At 37.5% G+C, this 14,417-nt stretch overlaps 1 long non-coding RNA gene across 7 annotated transcripts; it reads right to left on the bottom strand.

Moving 5' to 3' along the window:
* Positions 1-5,147: 5,147 nt before the first annotated feature.
* Positions 5,148-7,837, bottom strand: LOC147842411 (uncharacterized). Of its 7 annotated transcripts, XR_015944781.1 has the most exons (5): positions 7,770-7,837; positions 7,293-7,421; positions 5,693-6,035; positions 5,488-5,589; positions 5,160-5,261 (listed from the first exon to the last, which is right to left on the bottom strand). It is a non-coding gene; the product is annotated as an uncharacterized LOC147842411 (long non-coding RNA). The 7 variants fall into 7 exon arrangements; XR_015499713.1 differs by lacking the exon at positions 5,488-5,589 and having other exon boundaries at positions 5,148-5,261; XR_015499711.1 differs by lacking the exon at positions 5,488-5,589 and having other exon boundaries at positions 5,158-5,261; positions 5,630-6,035.
* Positions 7,838-14,417: the final 6,580 nt, after the last annotated feature.

Here is a 14,417-nt window from a genome sequence, read left to right as displayed (position 1 = left end):
ACTAATTAATTTTAAATCTTACTACTTTGCTACTGATCCTTCAAAGCATTAGCTGACATTTTTCTGTTTTCATTCCTTCATTTTCTTTTTGGCTTAGTCCCCTTAATAACCAGGGGTCGCCACAGTGAAATGAACTGCCAACTTATCCAGCATATGTTTCACACAGTGGATGCCCTTCCAGCCGCAACCAATAACTGGGAAACCACCATTCACTCTTGCATTCACACACATACACCAGCCAATTTAGCTAATTCAATTCACCTACAGTATAGTGCATGTATTTGGACTGTGGAGGAAACCTGAGCTCCCGGAGCAAACCCATGTGAGCATGCAAACTTCACACAGAAATGCCAACTGACCAATCTGAGGGCTCGAACCAGCGACCTTCTTGCTGAGAGGCGATTGTGCTACCCACTGTGCCATCGTGACACCAGTTTTTAAGTAAAAATTAAATTTAGTAAGTGCACATATCCTCTCATAGATTTCAATAAGTATTTACTAGTCCAGAATATAATGTTGTATAATAAATTTGGTATACTAAAAAAAAAAAAAAGATCTTGGCATTGCAAAATGTTTTGGCACATAAAATGTGCACCCTAACTTAAAAAAAAAAAAAAAAAGGCACTTTGAAATACTTTTATGGCCCTTGCTTTTCATGAACCATTCATTTAGGAGTCGGAACATTTCATATGGATGAACCTCCCACTGAATAAAGTGTTCAGGGCTTTGCTAATGTCTTAAGGGAGGCTAAAATGTCTATTTTCTACACATTAAAGCCCTTTTGCATTTTTGTCCTTTACTGGCAGGGGAAATGCTGACCTAGCACTTCTCCAGCAGAAGCAGATGTCAACGCTCACTCCTCTCGCCATTGGTCCCTTTCTAATTAAGCTGTGCCCATTTAAGCATCCTTGTCATAAAGAAACGCTTGCATGAGCAAAGCACACAAGTCTCGTCACTCCAGGAAAGGGCCTGTAAAGTGCTTTGATTAGTCTTTTAAAGTGCCTGTAGTTTAATTAAAATCACCTAGCAATTAGTAGCAGTAGCATCACTTTTAAGTGCATCTCTGTCATATTCAATTCATTAACCAGTCTCATAATTGTGTCAGTAACACTGAAGTCCATGTAAAAGTTATGGCATTGATCAGGACATCCAGAATACACCTCATTCAAGTGAACGCAACAAAACAAAACAGAGTGATGGATATTGTGCAATTAATAGGGAGTACCCAATTAAACGCGCTACTTGTTAAATTGACAGATAACATGCTGATGTGTACAAGCGTGGTCCACAAATTATGCTTGAATGCTGATGAGATGGCATCCCGAAAGGGTTTCATCTGTCATAAAAGCATGAATTATTAGATTCAGTGATGAGTGATTACAGGGCACGATGTGTCAGAGCGGAGAAAAAGAACAGACATGATACACGGAGGAAACAAAAACTTCTTGTGAAGTGTTATGACTCAGGGGAGTTTTAAAGAGGAACATATTCAGGCATACGCTCTAATCCCTCAGCCTTGGCAGATGAACAATGAAGCTTGTAATACTTGGTATTTACCTGACTGGAGAGATAATGCAAAATCATCTATGTGGTGGCATATTGAAATGCCATTGCGTGACACGGTGTGTACCATAAAGGGACGTTCATAACACAGACGATAACTTTAATGATAAAAAAGTTCTAAGCATTGTTCTCAATATAAAAGCATAACATGGTTCACACCAAACCTCTAGTTGTGACATTACAGGTGTAATGAGAAAATATGCTTGGAATCAGTTTAGGAACTTTTTTTTTAACTTAAAAAACCAAAAGGTTTTTGTTTTTAAAGCTTGAGCATTTAAAGCTACAGAAATGCTACAAAATAACAGAACAATATTGCGCACTTGTATTTATCTTAACAGTTTTTCTTGGTGAATATTTGTAGAGGAGTACAGCTTCTTTCTGGTGGGGAATTAGAAAAGGTTTACAATATTTTAAGTCAAATTTTCTTTATTTAATTCCTTTGCAAAATCTATAAATAATGTTACCATCCAATGTTGAAATTTAAGTTTCCTTCATTCTAAAGACAACATAACGGTCACATTAGTATTTAGTTATATAGAAAGTGTTCTAATAATTAAAGTATTCTAAGAAAGTATTTCTAACAAAGTCACTTTATTTAATTTATTTTTGTACATTGGAGGAATTTATTCTGTAAAGTTGTTTACGCTGTCATTTAAACATTTTCATATTGGGTAAAATATATATCTGCATTAATTTTTCTAGTTTCATTGTATGCATGTTGCACATTAACATTGCATATATAAAAATACACACTCACCGGCCACTTTATTAGATACACCTTACTAGTACAGGGTTGGTAGTGCCTTTTTGCCTTCAGAACTGCCTTAATCCTTTCAGGCATATATTTAACAAGGTACTGGAAATATTCCTTAGAGATTTTGGTCCATATTGACGAAGGCATCATGCAGTTGCTGCAGATTTGTTGGCTGAACATCAATGATGCGAGTCTCGCGTTCCACCACATCCCAAAGGTGCTCTACTGGATTGAGTCCGGTGACTGTGGAGGCCATGTGAGTACAGTGAACTCATTGTCAAACTAGTCTGAGATGATTTGCGCTTTATGACATGGTGTGTTATGCTGCTGAAAGTAACCATTAAAAGATAGGTACACTGTGGTCATGAAGGGATGGACATGGTCACCAACAATACTCAGGTAGACTGTGGCGTTGACACAATGCATAATTGGTACTAATGGGCCCAAACTGTGCAAAGAAAATATCCCTACACCATTACCACCAGCCTGAACCATTGATGCATGGCAGGATGGATCCATGCTTTCATGTTGTTGATGCCAAATTCTGACCCTACAATCCGAATGTCGCAGCAGAAATCTCTCAGACCAACTAATGTTTTCTGCTAACACCCAGTGTGGTCTCCTGCTGCTGTAGCCCATCCGCCTCAAGGTTCGACGTGTTGTGCATTAAGAGATGTTCTTCTGCACACCCCGGTTGTAACGAGTGGTTATTTGAGGTACTGTTGACTGTCTGGACATTCTCCTCTGACCTCTGGTTTCAACAAGGCATTTGCGCCCACAGAACTGCCTCTGTATTGTAACTTGGATAAGCAATTTTGGTTTTATAGTTTCACATGCTTAACAATATTCTTTATTATTATTAGAATTGATGGTTTTACAAAGCTTGGAAACTATGAATTACACAAAAAGCTATAAACAATGTTCTGCAGGTCATTCAAATGTTCATATTTTAAAGACAATGGCTTTTTCAAAATGTCTCTGTATTTCCCAAGAACCAAGAATGGTTTTGCTTGAAATACTGCCTCTTTGGAGACTATTTTTAGGAGTCTAGTTTCAGTTATAGTTAACTATAATAACACTAATACATACAGTATGTGCTGAAATGTAGAACTAGAATCAAGCATGGATTACAATATCTTGGAATAAATCTCACAGAATAATTGGCCAGCCATCAGAGCTCTGACCACCCCGTTCAAACGATCAGTGTCAGAATATTAAAGTCACTTGCGGGTCTCGCTAATCACCAATACATGTCATGCATTTCCCAGATTTCATGCTTTGAAAAGCAGCGTGTTTCTAAAAGAATAGGCCGCCTCATTGTCTCACAGCAATTACTGAAATCCACAATGGCACATGTTCTTCTGCTTTTATGTGTGCTTTTCCTGACGTGCCGCTCAGTTCTCCCTTCAATCACATTCATCCCACACGGCCTCCAGCTTTCCAGATGAGCCCTATTCCCATTCCACCACTTAAACATAATCAAAGGCATTACGCAAATCCATGAAAGACCTCTAATTCACAGCAAGGCCATAATCACGGTCTACACTCGTTATTTTGCGCATGACACTTTTTTCCCCCCTGAAAGCCTGCTCCATGTAATCAAAGGGGGCTCTGAATTTGACACAATTCTTTTCTCTGTCCCCATTGAAAGAGTCAGAGCTAAAGAGAATATTCTTGTTCACCTGACAGCTTTCTTTTTTGCGTTCTTCCAGATCTCTGATACAGCTTTGTGCTTTCTGAATATGTGCTAATGGATTAGACGTTAAATGCTGAAGTACATTTCTGAGATTCTGGCTCTCTGTGGTGGAAAGGAGATTCTGGTGGGTTCACAGTTGCTATGTTTTATTGCATGCATTCTCTCTGGTTCAGTCACTCTGTCTCCTGGCAGCGTAAAGAAGATCAATCAAAGCTTGTTGGGAGGCTACCGAACTGCCTTTGGCTCATTTTGCTCATCCAAATGCATCCTATTACACATAATGTGTCCTCTACGTTTTACTGCCTCTCCTCTCATTACACTCAAACCTAACAAACTATAGCTATCCTTCTCGGAAATAATTTCATTTACTAACTAATGTCTGGTATTGATGGATTGGAGCAAATATTAGTAGTGGTATCTCTTCTTTGCATTTCCATATCCTACGTTCTTGAATGTGTTTGGTGTGAACTTTTCAATTATTTTAAACTATCCATGAAGAGGAGAAACACAACCTACGCAGCCGTTTGTCTGCATGAAAAACGAGGTTGATAAAGCAATCAAATGATTAGGAAATTTGACCAGCAGAGGGCGCAATAAATTAGCTGCCACAATAAGGATGTATGCATGTTATTTAATTGATTTTCTGCCTAACTTTTTTAATGTAGGGAAAACCATGGAAATATCAAATGTAAATTACATTAAAGCAGTAATGATTAGCAGCCTCGGGTGGTCTAATAACCTTCTCCATGTCTGTTGAGTTTTCCATATGCATAACGGACACTATGTATATGAATAACAAGGCATAACATGATTAAGCTTTGGACAAATTTAACTGGCTCCCGGAAGGCAAAAATTAGAAACGGTTTCACAATGCATTGGTCCACTAATATGGATGGAAGTTGGAGTAGTTAAATGTATTTAAAAAGGTATTGGTTTGTATAACGCACTATAAAAAAACATTTTCTCCTATGGAATATGGAGTTCTTAAAAAGGTACTATTATAAAATGACACACAATTAAGTAAATATATTATTCTAAGAATTCTGACGTATTTAAATGCGTTTAAAAAGGTACTCATATGCATAACGCACATGAAAATAAATAGTTTCTATTTAATCAGGAGTATTTAAATGTATTTGAAAGGTACCCAGCAAACATGCTACTTTGGGGCCCATAAGGGGCCCATGTGGGCAGCACACTGTGGGCCCAGATACCGGCGTGAAATGTGGGGCACGTGTGGGACCCACACTGTGGGGCAGGTATGGGGCCCCTTTGGGACAGCCCAAAAGTGTGGGCCGACTGTGGGCTATCCCACACTAATCAGAGTGGGTTATCCCACAGTCAGCCCACACTTTTGGGCTGTCCCAAAGGGGCCCCACACCTGCCCCACAGTGTGGGTCCCACACGTGCCCCACATTTCACCCCGGTATCTGGGCCCACAGTTGCATGAAGTGTGGGGCATGTGTGGGCCCACTGAGACAGCCCAAAAGTGTGGGCTGACTGTGGGATAACCCGCTCTGATTAGTGTGGGATAGCCCACAGTCGGCCCACACTTTTGGGCTGTCCCAAAGGGGCCCTACAAGTGCCCCACAGTGTGGGTCCCACAGTCAGCCCACACCATTGGGCCCACAGTGGGCGGCTCGCAATGATCCTGTCTGAGCCACTGAGTCTGGTTCTACTTTGTACATACAGAAAACCATTATACAATGCATTTTCAGAACAGTTTTACTTGACAATAAACTGGGTCATGTTAGTAAATATTTATTTACAGAGTTTAATAACAAAAAATGAACAACTGTATGATATTGAAACAGAATTATATTTTATACAAAATCAAACGTGAATAAACACACAAAAGAAAACGCAATTTTTTAACTCCAAAAAATTAATTAAAAGTAAGTCCCTTCTGAGTTTTGGCCCTTCCTTGGCGCCCACCATCTCTGTCTCTTGACTTTCTTAACCATGACTTTATTGTTGCTTCTACTTGGGAAGCTGTTCCTTTGCTGATTTTTGTTACAGCGTCTGGGAAATAAAACAATTGAAATACAAATGTTAAAATCAATGTGTTATTTACGTTCTATGGACCCTTTTCACAATTCTGGGTTGTTTAGTAGCAGAAGTAATCATACTTATGGCAGAATACAACAAAATGTTTGCATTTTATTTTGCTCCAATAACCAAAGGAAAACTCAGTGATGGTGTTATCAATACTTTCAGAAAAAGCAAAAAAAAAATAATAATAATAATTGTGTGAGACTGATAATGGCAACCAGAGGAGAGAACAACATCAAATTTACTGTCCTGCCCATAGGCACTGCATTAGAAACACCTGACATAAGCAATCTTTTTTTTTTTTTTGTATTTTGACGCACAGTTGACATTACAAAGTATAGCTTTAGAAGTGTACAAAGAACTAAAGATTTAAGATGCTGATCACCATTAAACACATCATAACCTTTTTGTGAAAAGGGTCCATGTACTCTTACAAAAAAAAATTTATTCTCAAGTATACTATTAATATATTCATTTTAAACTACAATTAGGAAGGAATAGAGTATATTCAGTATACAGCAGAATAAAACTATAGTGGTTTGGTGAAAGTGTACTCACTTTGTACCTCAAGGAAGTGTGTGTGTGTGTGTGTGTGTGTGTGTGTGTGTGTGTGTGTGTGTGTGTGTGTGTGTGTATCTATTACTGTGTGTGCAGTTGTAATGGTTAAGTGCAATAGTCAAGTTCTGAGCAAAGAATAGAGTACATAAACTAAGTATTTACAACAAGTATTATAAAAGTATACTACTCAGGAGTTCACTTGCCGTACAAATGAAAAATGTCATTGTGTAATTTTCAAGTAGTACACTTACAATTATACTAGTAGTTAATACATAACGTATATCACATCTATTGAATCTGAGATTAGATTTTCTTTTAAGGGTTGTTTCTGTTTCTAAATTTTTAATACTCTGTTAAACTGTAAAAACTGTTAAAAACTGTTAAAAAGATGTGCTTGGCAGGCTTTAAAATTAGACAAATTGACCAACATTATAAATAAAGTTAAAAACCTATATTATTATTTGTAGTTGTTACAAAGCCCCTGGGGTTGTAAAAAGATTCCAGGATAATGAAAAGTGTTTCAGTCTTTAAAAATTTGTGGACAAATAAATGTTACTTACTTAACTGTTTCTAAGTTACTGTTCTTACTGTACATGATTAGTAATTTTTTCTTCAGATTTCCTTTTTAACTTACAGAGGGTTATAATATAGAAACATTACATACTCTACCTTTAAATGCTTTGCAGATCAGCATGCCCCTAATGACCTTTTTATCTGGTCAGAGCCCTTCTAGCAGTTGCTAGGCTAGTGGGGTGTCAGCACAGTATCGTACATCTGCTCTGCATCTCTGGGACAGCTCTGTGTAATCCAAACGTAAACAAATCTGTTACAGTCGTTGTAACCCTCGTCTTAAACCAAGTGTATTTATACAATCAAAAGTGATATTATTATCGTTTTTAACAACTTGAATACAAAAACATAACGTTTACAGAGGATTTCAGCGTGGTGGAGCCCTTTAGTTAACTTTGCAGTTATCATATAACACAACCAGCCGCTAACTGCCGTTTTCATACAATGTCAGCAAACAGATACAATCTTCACCACTAATTAACTCTTTAACTGCACGTTACCTCACTAAACTTGTAAACACACTTGAGTAACATGTTATCTTAACATTTCATCGATTTTGTGATAGGATTTACCCACCTAAAAGATGAGACGGCTGCGTTGTTGTTCAAAATCAAGGCGCTCTAGTAATGACACTCTTGCGGTTCACCGTTACCATAGCAACCCTGTAAACAAACCATCCCGGTCCCACCCACTCTCCACTCATGATATTTAAATACAGCTTTAGATGAATCATGAAGAAAATTAACAAAGAGAAGCAGATTTTATTATAAATACTTATAAGAAAAAAACATACATATAAACGTGTGACTAACCATTCAGGGTGTCACACTTTCCCCAAGAAAATAATTGCTCCAGTTATGATTTTTATTTATTTTTTTTCACTTAAGGACACTTTTTTTAAACACTTTTGGTGTCAAAATTGTCTAAAAAAGTGGACAAACATTTTGGGTGGCTCAATTGGCTACCCCACATGGGAGCCACATGTGTTTTTCTGTTGGATTGTCCTGCCCACACTGTCCCACAGTAAACCCACACTTACCCACAAAGGGGTCAACACTGTGATCATATGTGATCAAGATTATATATAAAACTATAATTTCTAGATGATTTTCTCTCAGCAGCAAGGCAGTTTTTGTCCTTCACACTATTTTGACCAAAATGAAAATGATTTATTGTAATTTTTATATACAAGCTAAATATAAAATTTAACTTAAATTTACCCACGAAATACAAGTTGGGGCCACAAAGGGAAAATCCATTGGGCCCCGCTTGGGCTGACCTATATGGGGCCCACATGGGTTTTTCTGTGGGCAAGCCCACTGTGGGATTGCCCACAGAAAACCCACATTGGGCCCCAAAGGGTAAAATCCATAGGGTCCCAAATAGGCTGACCCATATGGGGCCCACATGTGTTTTTCTGTGGGCAAGCCCACTGTGGGATTGCCCACAGAAAACCAACATTGGGGCCCCAAAGGGCAAAATCCATTGGGCCCCACATGGGCTGACCCATTGGGGCCCACATGGGTTTTTCTGTGGGCAAACCCACTGTGGGCTTGCCCACAGAAAAACCCATGTGGGTCCCAAAGGGGAAAATATTTTAAGGGCCTGCATGGGCTACCCCACATGGGGCCCACATGTGTTTTTCTGTGGGATTGTCTTGCCCACACTGTCCCACAGTAAACCCACACTTACCCACAGTGGGCCCACACTGTCATGTTTGCTGGGTACACATGTGTATAACACACAAGAAAATAAATGTTTTGTACTATTAAATCTGGAGTATTTAAATGCTTTTAAAAAGTACTCTATGGATAATGCAAATGGAAATAAATGTTTTTTACTAAGTAACTCTCATTTTATTTTGGCTTGAATAAAAGCTGTTTAAAAAAAAAAAAACATTTCAAAAACATGTCCATATTATAAGCCCACTTAAGCAATACTTTTTTTTTTCTACAGAAAAAAAAACATCCTTATACAATGATTTGCCTAATTACTCTAACTTGAACCCAATTAGTTAAACCTTTAAATGTCACTTTAAGCTGTATAGAAGGGTCTTGAAAAATGTCTTGTCAAATGTTATGCACTGTCATCATGGCAAAGATAAAAGAAACCAGTTATTAAAAAAAAATTGCTATTAAAATTATTTTGCTTAGAAAAGTGTTGAAAAACATTCTCTCCAATTGACAGAAATTGGGAAAATATATATATTTTTTAATCCACAGGGACTAAAAATTTGGTTTATAAAAAACTGTATTTGCAACTGACAGTTCTTGTTTTTTAATCCACATGAAATCCCTTTCTAAACCTACTGCAAACATCAAAATGTCACATTTATTCATTTAAGTTTGATTCAAAGTGTCACATTTGCATTCTCTGCAAGTATGGCTTCATTTACAGATCATACATTATGGAGGGTGCAGTGGAGAAGTCATTATATAGTTAAGACTGCAAAACTGGGAAGTCATTATAAACTGTAGTCTTTACTGTAAAGCTTGTCACTTCATTAAAAAAAAAACACACCACTATTGGAATAAAGTACGCTCTGTGAAGTCACCATTCCGTGTTTAAATTAAGCACTACGGTTGCTTCTACTACGAGCAGCTCTATTAGTGAGGATTTTTAGCAGTAACGTATACTGTAATATCTCTGAGCCTCAGCTGTTTTCCTGGTTTATGATAATTCGCTCCGCTAACAAGCACACGTTATTGCCTGACAGGTTAATGACTGTGTGTTTAGGTGATAAGTGTTTGTTTACAGTGTGACATCCACCAGCAATTCCTTAGCGTCTGTTCTCTAACAAATAGGAAATGACTTCTCTGGAAGTATCATTTCAGCAGATAACGGCATCGGCATTGCAGATGTGTCAGGCTCTCCAGCTCAGCCGGGGGTGTGAAATTCAAAGTAATTGGGATCTGAAGGATTCTGAAACATCCTTCTGTCCCTGGCAGTTTATTTAAGGAGGGTGTCAGTGATTTATACTAGTATCTGAAGACACAATGTCTGTCTGCAAATCATTGAAATATCTGTGAAACTGAAGGCTATGAAAAGTAAGTATGTGAGACTGGATGCTGCTGAATGTATGAATGAAAACAGTGGGTCTGTATTCTTTGAGAATTTTTTGCTTTATGAACAGGTAATAAAACGCCATAGCCAGCAGAGGGCAATAGATATTTAAAAACTGAACAGGACAAGGGAATAAAATAGCTACTGTTCTGTTCATAATATGATGGTTGTGTGTGACTTCTCAAAATAACTCAAATAATCTGATTTTAGATAGATAGATAGATAGATAGATAGATAGATAGATAGATAGATAGATAGATAGATAGATAGATAGATAGATAGATAGATAGATAGATAGATAGATAGATAGATAGATAGATAGATAGATAGATAGATAGATAGATAGATAGATAGAGATATATAGAGAGATAAATATATAGAGAGATAGATATATAGATAGATATATAGAGAGATAGAACGATAGATAGATAGAGAGATAGAACGATAGATAGATAGATAGATAGATAGATAGATAGATAGATAGATAGATAGATAGATAGATAGATAGATAGATAGATAGATAGATAGATAGATAGATAGATAGATAGATAGATAGATAGATAGATAAAATCAAATAAATAAAAGAGGGTTTTTCCCCCCTTCTTCCAATAGTTCTTTTGGTTCTGAACAAACTGAAAAGCTGCAACTGAAAATCACATACAGTCAGTTTGATTACTTCCAAAAGAACAATTGGAGAGGACAAAAAAATAAATAAAATCAATCGATCAATCTCTTTCTATTGCACCACTTGCAGCAAATTGTTAAAAGCAAGACTCCTTTATAGCATTCACATACATTGAAGGGCACTTATGAAAATAATCTTTTGTAAGCTGTTTGGACAGAACTGTTTATCCAGCCATATTGGATTCATATAAACCCAACAAGTCTCTCTTTTTTTTTCTGATGTTAAAATAGATCCCAATTCGCAGTGATTTTGAGACCTACCGCAATGTGACAAAGGATTGTGGGTTTTCCCCGCTCACCAGATTGATTGACAGACACAATGCTTCTATAACAACACGTATACACATGTTGACAGAACTTTGGTTTGCAAATAAACTGTAATTAAAATCTGTTCCAGCTCTCTGTGATTTTTATAGGTTTTTAAAAGTTTAAAACATTTTTAGAACGGAGCATGTTTGTACAGGGTTACAGCAGGGTTCAGCAAGTTAAACTTTATGATATTAAAAACTAAATTCTAGACTCATACAGGGATAAACGCTAAGGAGTTTTTCAAATGGCCCAGTTGGAAAATTTTTATATTAATTATATTAATATATTATATTAATTTTTATCTTTTTATTTATAATTTAATAATATATTAATAATATTAATAATAATAATAGTTTATTCATTCATTCATTTTCTTGTCGGCTTTTATTAATCCGGGGTTGCCACAGCGGATTGAACCGCCAACTTATCCAGCACGTTTTTACGCAGCAGGTGCCCTTCCAGCCGCAACCCATCTCTGGGAAACATCCACACACACACACACACACACACACACACACACACACACACACACACACACACACACACACACACACACACACACACACACACACACACACACACACACACACACACACACACACACACACACACACACACACACACACACACACACACACACACACACACACACACACACACACACACACACACACACACAAAATGGACAATTTAGCCTCTCCAATTCACCTGTACCGTATGTCTTTGGACTGTGGGGGAAACCTGAGCACCCAGAGGAAACCCACGCGAATGCAGGGAGAACATGCAAACTCCACACAGAAATGCCAACTGAGTCGAGGTTCAAACAAGCGAACCAGCGACCTTCTTGCTGTGAGGCGACAGCACTACCAACTGCGCCACTGCTTCGCCCAAAATAATAGTTTAATTAAATGTAATATTTTACTTAATTCTAAGCAAAATACTTAAATATTGTCAAAACAAAATCAAGCGCTAGTTATATACACACATTTTTTTTTCAACATTTCAAATTCTAGAGGCTATAATAAATATTCTGATGGGTATTTTGAGCTGAAACTTTAGACACATTCTGGAGACAACAAAGGTGTATCTTACATCTAGTAAAAGGGGTGAAATAGGTGCCATTTAAACTAAAGACAAGCCATGACTGAACATGAAGGATGATCTCTGAGTGGCAATCTCCAAAATTAAACCTAGACTACACTCGTGTTTAAACATTGTGCCCATCAAGATCATAAGGTGAGGTTGTATACTGCAAACTCACAGACTTTTTCTAACTCCTTATGGCTTAGTACCTTTATTTATCAGGGGTCGCCATAGCGGAATGAAGCGCCAACTTATCCAGCATACGTTTTATGCAGGGGATGCCCTTCCACCTGCAATCCATCACTGGGAGACACCCATACACAGTGATTCACACACATACACTACAGGCAACTTAGATTACCCAATTCACCTATATAGGGCTTAACTTTGGACTGTGGGGGAAACCAGGGCACCCAAGCGAGCATGTGGAGAATTCCAGACAGAAATGCCAACTGACCCAGCTGAGGCTCAAACCAGCGATCCTTTTACTGTGAGGCGACAGCTCTACCCACTGTGCCACCATGCCACCCCATTTTCCTCATTTAAAATATAAAAAACATTTACAGATTGATATTTTTCTGATCCCATAACTCTGAAAATATAAACAGATGTTTCAATAATGTTAACATATGCTTTGTATTTATATTTTAAAGTTTTTATTGAAAATATAACATCCATAACGCTGGAATTGCTCACACAGGCCTATGTAAAGCTTGTACATTTATCTAACCACCTCTGAGGAATGGGGGTCAGTCGAGGGTCATTGGCATTGTTATTTTGGAGGTCGCAGGTTGAAAGCTTTGGGAACCCTTGATTTAAAGGGACACTGAGAGATACACACTACTATTTATTTTTAAAATACACAGTGATAACAGCTAACAATGGCCAGGTATAAGCTTATACCATGTAAAGTGTCAGTCAGTCAGCAATGTAGTTGTCAGACAAAATTCAGGTGAACACAACAAAAAAAAAAGTATGCATAAATCCAGAAAATTACCATAGAATACAGGTAAAATCTTGCAATGGCAGGACAGGGTCAGAGCTTTTCAATTCCCTGTCAGACTACCATTTTCCCCAAGGATTTACTGTAAACTCTTATCCAGTACAGCTGTAGCCTTTTCACAAGACCCATAGGAGACAGAAAAAATGATTCCCAAATCGCTCAATTCCTAAAAATATCTTGACTTGAATCCCCTGACCACAAAACATTAACATCGTTTCCATGGCCTCATCCAAGAAAAACATTCAATAGTCCCTTGTTCATCATTTATAGCTCAAAAAGGTCATATGCTTGGAATAAATAATGCTTAAATTATTAATAATGCTTAAAACTTGAATTTGCAGTTCTTCAAAGCATAAACAGCATTAATTATATATTATTTGCACTGTATATATTATGATGTTCACTATTTCAACAATTGATTGCATGGGCTTCATGAGAAAACTGTGCTTTCCTTCTTCATGATTATGTGGTTGTCTCAGAGCTGAGAAAATAAATTACAATTTCACCACTAAAGCTTTTTTGTGTTCAGAGCTGCACTTCATTCCTGTCACGGAGCGACAGGGCCCTGAATCAAGTCCCATTTTCAGACCAACAAAAGCACTATTCTCTCTAGGCTAGCGGAGTGATGCTGTTACCGCCAAGTCACATTTAGTGGAAAACAATGTACGACATTATGATTAAGACAAAAGCCTGGGCTTAGACTCAGTGCATTGGGTTAATAAAGGTATTGACCTACACAATAGAAAAAAAGCTCTTGAGGCCTTTTAACTGCACTGACCTTCTCAATTTCAAGAAACATAAAAAGACAATTTTTATAGAAGCTTAATGCGCCTCTTTTCCATCCAATGACAGCTCAAAGCGAGCACACAGCTGTCAAGTTCAAAAGAGCCAACATGTAGGCTAAGATGTGGATATAAAGCATGTGAGGGAAAAACAATTTCCTACACTGCACTGCTTGATGATAAATTATAAATTGAGACAATAATATAAATCTGGCAATGGTAGATCAGTTTGTAGCCTAATCTCCTCTGCATGACACACAGTGAAAAACTTTCTGGAGCCCAAGTAAACGTCACATCCTT

Source organism: Danio rerio, chromosome 9 (assembly GCF_052040795.2).
Source record: "Danio rerio strain M-AB ecotype USA chromosome 9, GRCz13ab, whole genome shotgun sequence".
Classification (NCBI taxonomy): domain Eukaryota; kingdom Metazoa; phylum Chordata; class Actinopteri; order Cypriniformes; family Danionidae; genus Danio; species Danio rerio.
The sequence above is the reverse complement of the archived record's forward strand: the minus strand, read 5'-3'. Positions and strand labels throughout refer to the sequence as shown.